Genomic DNA, 6058 nt, shown 5'->3' with positions numbered 1-6058 from the left:
TAAAACTACAGAGTGCAATTTGTTACTGGAAAAGTACTGCTGTGTTCTACCTACTACTCTGTGCTGTTTGAATCAAAATCCTTTTGACATAGCTGCACAGATGCCCATGGATTAGATGTGTTCAGTCCAGCAGTGAGGGGCCTGGGCATTTACAGTTACTCCAAATATCAAATCTGATGACAGTAGAAGCTTAGCCAGTTTCAGTCCCAATTGCACTGAAGAAGATTCWGCAATATTCTGAACACCTGAAAAAGCCAAATCCCACTGAGCCCCTTAAGTCAGGAACTGCAAACTCTTTGTCACAGAAATGCTACAGGAGGGGGGAATTAATTCTGAACCTGCCAAATTAACCTTAATCTGCTTGTACCCCTAAATTTTCTTCCATTCTCTCATTTGACTGTCTTAAAAGAAAGAAAAACATTCCTGACAACAACTGAAATACTAGCAAATGTGCTGTGGACTGCTCTTGCGAAATTCCTCCAGTGCACATGAAGTTAATAATCTGGGCTCAGTCAAGTAACAGGAACAAGGAAATCAGACTCTGAGCCTGGACTAGTAAATTTGCATGGGCTGCTCTGAAGAGAGCTTCAGTAGCCTGGTTTTTATGCAGCCCTTATGTCAATCMCCTAGCCCAAACCAGAGCAATCACAAGGCCTTTTTGTATGCTGGGGAATGCTTTTCTCTTTGCTGACTAGCCAGCTTCGTTCACGGTTGAAGATACCACTCCATAACAAACAAAGATAAACACTCGAACACTTAGCTGTGCATTCCTGGCACAGATATAAATGGGGCACTAAAATTAGAAATGCACATGGAAAAAAGCTCCTATGTCTTCAGCATTGAAAGTTTTGTCTTATTCCTTGGTTTCCAGTTCTGTAGCAGAAACTGTTCAATCCTGTCCCATCACTCTGCAATCAAATAACGTCCATTTCCTTTCCACTGCTTTTGTTATTCCCAATCAGTTGTCAAAAGTAGTAATGGAAAAACAACCAATGCTGTGAAACATTTGAATTCCTCTTAAATTCCAGACATTAGAAGAAATTATTTTCCCAGTATGTTTGAAGCTTAATGAYAACGTATCACTGATTTTTTATTTTAATTTTATTTACTTCTGCAGCTCACAATAATTTTTTGAAGTAAAACTCATTCGCACTCAATTTGGCTGACAGTTTGGGTAGTAGCAAGTGTCTAGTGGCTGGAGCCAGGACATAGAGGCACAGACACAGGCATAGCTCCTAAGGTACCTCACCTAACTCTGGCTTCGTTTTCTCCATTTGGAAAAAGGGGAAACAATTTATTTTTCTATTTTAATTATTCATACGACCACATCACCTAAAGCCCTTCAACCTAAACCAAGGCTTCCCTTTGCTAAATGCTACACACATGGGTAGTAAGACACAAATCACATRGAAGCAGTTGCCAAGCTAAACACACAGGAGAGATTATGAGAGGAAGCAGCGCAGAAACACTACACTCAAGGTCATTTAGCAGGGTAGCGGTAGCTGGGAATAAAACAGCTCTCCTGAGTACCAGCCCAGTCCCCTCTGGATCACGCCGCCTGCAAGAGCTGTCGACAAGCAGATATGATCTTGACCATCAAAGTACGTTTCTGCTATTTGAATATTCTGTAAATTTTGGCTGCTCAGTATTCATCTATAAAAAAGCTTAATTACCTTCGGACCAGGTACATCTTGTAAACAGCCCACCAAGTCCTGTTTTGCCAAACAGACACTCTAGGAAATTCAGAATAAAACTGAAGAGTTTCAGAATGTAGGGGTCTGATACCAAACATAGCAATCAGCATTCAATACGTAATTCACAGCAGGGACAAAAAGCCCTAGGCTTTCATATGTTGCTGTTTCCAGTATTTCATTTTSACAGCCTATGATGGAAGCTCTTTCTCCACAATCACAAAGTCTTCCTACTTCTTTTTTTCTTTAAAAAAAAAGTAAATATTTTTTTCTAGGCTGAAATTTGACTTTTCTTTGTTCAGAGCCTTGCTGCACACGTCTCTTAAGCAAAGATTTAAGCAGCACAGTTTTAAAAACAAACAAACAAACAAAAAAAAAAGCCCATTAAGTTGAGGAAAATATCTTATAATAGTGTAGTCAGATGACTACAACATCCACTCAGTCCTCTACTTGGGATTCACCTTAGGTAGGCATAGCCCTTGTTCTCATCAGAGGAAGTTATGTACCTAAATGCCTTGCCTCTATGACCTCCTTTTACTACTAAAAACGTTCTCTAGTTCTTGATTTTCCAATAGGTTACTGCAATTTAGAAGATATTATGTGTAAATAGAGAACACACTGCAACTACACAAGAGAATCTCCGTACTTTATATATCACGTTAACGTTTCTAAACTTTACCAAATAGCGGAAAAATAGTAATTAGATTTTCTCATAATGCACCTGCAGTTCTTCAAACAAGACTTAAGCTAAGCTGATTTATTAGCATGCCGTTGCAATCTCAGTGATGCTGGTATCATGTTAGTTTCCTTTTCCAATTCAATCATTGCATGAGCAAGGCTGGACCTGACACTTCCAGGAAGGTCACCCAAAATTCCCTAGCTCGACTGCTGTTGGTCCTTCCTGAAACTTCAGCTTCAGAAAAACTCATGAAACGTGGTCTCTCTCCCTCCAGCTCATACAACAGAAAGCATCCTTAGACACTGCTGTATTGCAGCTAAAGATGATGGCTTAGTCTTGTGATTTTCTGTTGTTTTTGTTATGTGCAATTTTGAAAGGAAAACGCAGTATTTTAATTACTTTTGGCTGCTTCTGTGACTCAGAGAGACTTTCACTTGCAAGTCACGGGCTCAGCTTGGGGCTGAGGTGATGATGACCGAAAGCTGCTTCTCGCCCACGCATTGTTGATGGCCAATATGAAGTAAACTACCGATGCCTAGAAAGCCTCCACTGCGGAGGACTCTCAAGACAATTGCCTCAACCCAGAGACAMGAACTAATTAGAAATGAAGCCTGAGATAATCTTTCACTTTGAGCTTGAGCGACATCAGGGTTGACTCATGCTGAGGTACCGGACTACACAGACTCACAGTGGGACTTCTCCCAGTTATAAAGCTGCCATAAGGCTGACATCCACTGTGGGGAGGAAGGATCTCTTCTGCTCTGTGAAAGATCTATGTTGAGGAAATGCTTTTCTCTCTCATCACTGCAGAGAAGGCAGCACACAGCTTTGCAGGACGGCATCCTCCTGCCTCTGCCCAAGATACAGGAAGCATCTAGGAGGACCTGGGTGAACTCTTCATCAATACTACAGATTGGCGTTCCCATGCTCCCCTGTCCTGAAGAAGGGGGAAATGCCAAGTATCACCTGGGCACTGCTCACCCCAGGAGTCAAAACTCTCTTCTTGCTCCCTATTAGTAGTGGCCAATTACAGCTCATGACAACGTCCTCATTTCTGCCTGGCACACAAGAAGCGCTCCCTCACTTCGTATATATACGCCAGCTCGTATTTGCAATAGCACCAAAACACTACTTGACCGAGGCCCGGTAAGTGACCTCAGATGGTCTAGGGATGGTCATTCATCAATGTCTTTGCAGCAGGTCTGCTGGCCATGGGGAAATATCAAGGGTTAACAACATCCCTCATTCTGAAAAGTATTATGGACTTTCCAAAACTACCGTCCAGGGAATAATCCCTCTGCTYTGAGACCACCTTCCACTGCGCTGTCTCTCACTTGAATCCTAAACTCATGGAGAGTACTGCAAGAGCTTATCTGTGTGTGAATGTATGCTGACGAAGGTAGGGCATGTTAAATAAACTGCTCATCATTATCCCAGTGTAACACATACTCCAGCATGCGAGGACTATTTTACAGTTTAGTTTACGCTGCTTTTACACTATTTTAAGATAAAAGAAAAGAAAAGAAACAGACCAATAAATTTTTTCTTATTCTAGAGCAGGAGTATCCTCAAGGGCAAGGTATGCCAATAAAATTATTATAATGCTTTAATTCCAAAGGCACAACTGGAAAAATCTTCTCTGAAAACAAGCTGTATCTCTATTTTTCTATCTGCAGCTATTATCCTGATAAATTTGGGAAGGTCAGCTAAGGAGTAATCCAATAAATGCACTGATATTCTGAGTAAATACCTCAGCCTAATCTATTACCCTACTATAAGACCATCAAATGACTCATCAGTTTTAATACTTAGTACAGATGAAACAAAGAAAAACATCAAAGCTTTGCATTCTAGTTCCACCCTTCAAGGACTTGTTTGAGTACTTTTTAATTACAGCAGATGACACATTCAACTCTGACATTTGCTTTTTCTAACGGCTATAGTTAATAGTTGCTGTAATTGTACTTTTCATRGGACATAATTATGTTAACCAATACATACTGAAAAGTCTGAGAAATTGAACGAAGAAAGATGGCATTTGGTCCCACATCTCAAACTCTGCTTTTTTTGCCCGTAGTGTCAAATGCAGCTATTGTAACACACACATTAGGGAATCTCATCCTGACACTCCCGGACTCAGGGGGACAAATCTTTGTAGCCCTCACCAGAACTACAGGCAAAAAGCCACATATGCAGATGCACATACCTGGCAGCACACGTGATCCTGGAAGTTGCTGCAGTTAAAAAATCAGATCAAATCCAGAACTTGTGCTATGCCTTCTGATGCTACAGAAACTCAAATAAACCTATGGAACTTTGCAATTGAACTCTGTGATTTTTTTATAGATATATTACAAGTACAAAATAAAGCAAAAAGACATTCTATTCACCCAATCCCAGATCTCAAAGAAAAAAGTAAGAAGAGAAAGTCAGCAACACTACCAGACAATTGCAAAAGCTATATGAAGTCTTACACGTTCAGAAGTTACACGTCCCTAAGACACAGTAACTGACTATACAGGCACAGCAAAGAAAAATGGRTAGGACAAATCACTTCCAGTTAATTCTCTCATAGTGTTTTGATCTTATAAAGCCTTTCTCAATAACAGTGTGCATTTGCATGTTTGGCCCACACAAACAAAATGAATGCAGCTTATTTGATACAGTACATGAGCATAATCACTGTTAAAACTTGTCTCACTTACTGCAACAATAAAAATCCACTGGGAAAASGATCAAATCATACCTGCTTTGTTGTTGCTATTTTCTTTTTTTTTTGACTGGCTGACCCAAATCAGGCTGTTTACAAGGTCTGTAAGTTTATGCAAGAACTGTGTACATGCAGCTAGAATGAAAGAGAGCTTTTTTAGGTGGTCTCAGCAGAAAGGAAGGGATTCACACAGGTCAAGATGCCAGAACTCCTGCTTGCAGATGGACACTTGGGCTGGAGTTTTCAAAAATGCACAGATGTGACTGAACTCCATTTTTGCTAAGTCAACATTCACATACTCAAACAGGAGCAAATGTAAATGATCTCTGATTGCTATTTCAGTTTTGCTCAAAAAGTATTTCTTCTCAACTGCCCAAAAAAAGTGTAACAATGAAAAGAACAAAAGGAGTCCAAAACAAAAGAGATGGCCTAGATGGTTAATGGGTGCACACAGCATCATTCAACTTGCTTTTCCGATTCTTTTCAACTTTGAGGCTTTAATCAGAGCTGATATTGGTCAGATGAAGAAAACATACGCATAGAGCTGCATGCATACCTACAAACATGTATATGTATAACAAACAAGATCAGCCTTGAGAAAGGGAAGTAGCTGCGCAACTAGGCACAAATATATTTGGGATGAATGTAAAGATCTCAGGAATTGCCCTTTTTAAAGTGCCACAGAGGTGTCACTGTTTCATACAATAAAAAGACGACACTTTACCAGAATTTAAATAGCTCTACTCAAGTATTACCTACATTAGTGACAAAAATTAGCTGAGCTCCTGTCACACCTGCGGTCCTTGTCTAGACACAGAAGAACGAGTGGGAATTCCAATCTGCCTTGCTAGGTTACCAACCACCCTGACAGCCGAGCTATGATCCAAGCCACTTCATCACCACTGATTAGACAACAAAAACAAAAGAAAACAACTTGAAATGCAGCTATCTAGATCATTCTGGCAGCGTGACAGATAA

The 6058-nt window shown here is 40.3% G+C and overlaps 1 protein-coding gene across 10 annotated transcripts in view; it reads right to left on the bottom strand.

The window, feature by feature from the left end:
• The window catches only part of LPP (LIM domain containing preferred translocation partner in lipoma), a 364090-nt gene that overhangs the window by 163759 nt on the left and 194273 nt on the right, over positions 1-6058 (bottom strand). The window lies entirely within an intron of this gene.

The sequence above is a fragment of the Rhea americana genome, unplaced genomic scaffold (genome assembly GCF_003343005.1).
Source record: "Rhea americana isolate MKP2758 unplaced genomic scaffold, rheAme1 scaffold_96, whole genome shotgun sequence".
In the NCBI taxonomy this organism is placed as follows: Eukaryota; Metazoa; Chordata; class Aves; order Rheiformes; family Rheidae; genus Rhea; species Rhea americana.
The sequence above is the reverse complement of the archived record's forward strand: the minus strand, read 5'-3'. Positions and strand labels throughout refer to the sequence as shown.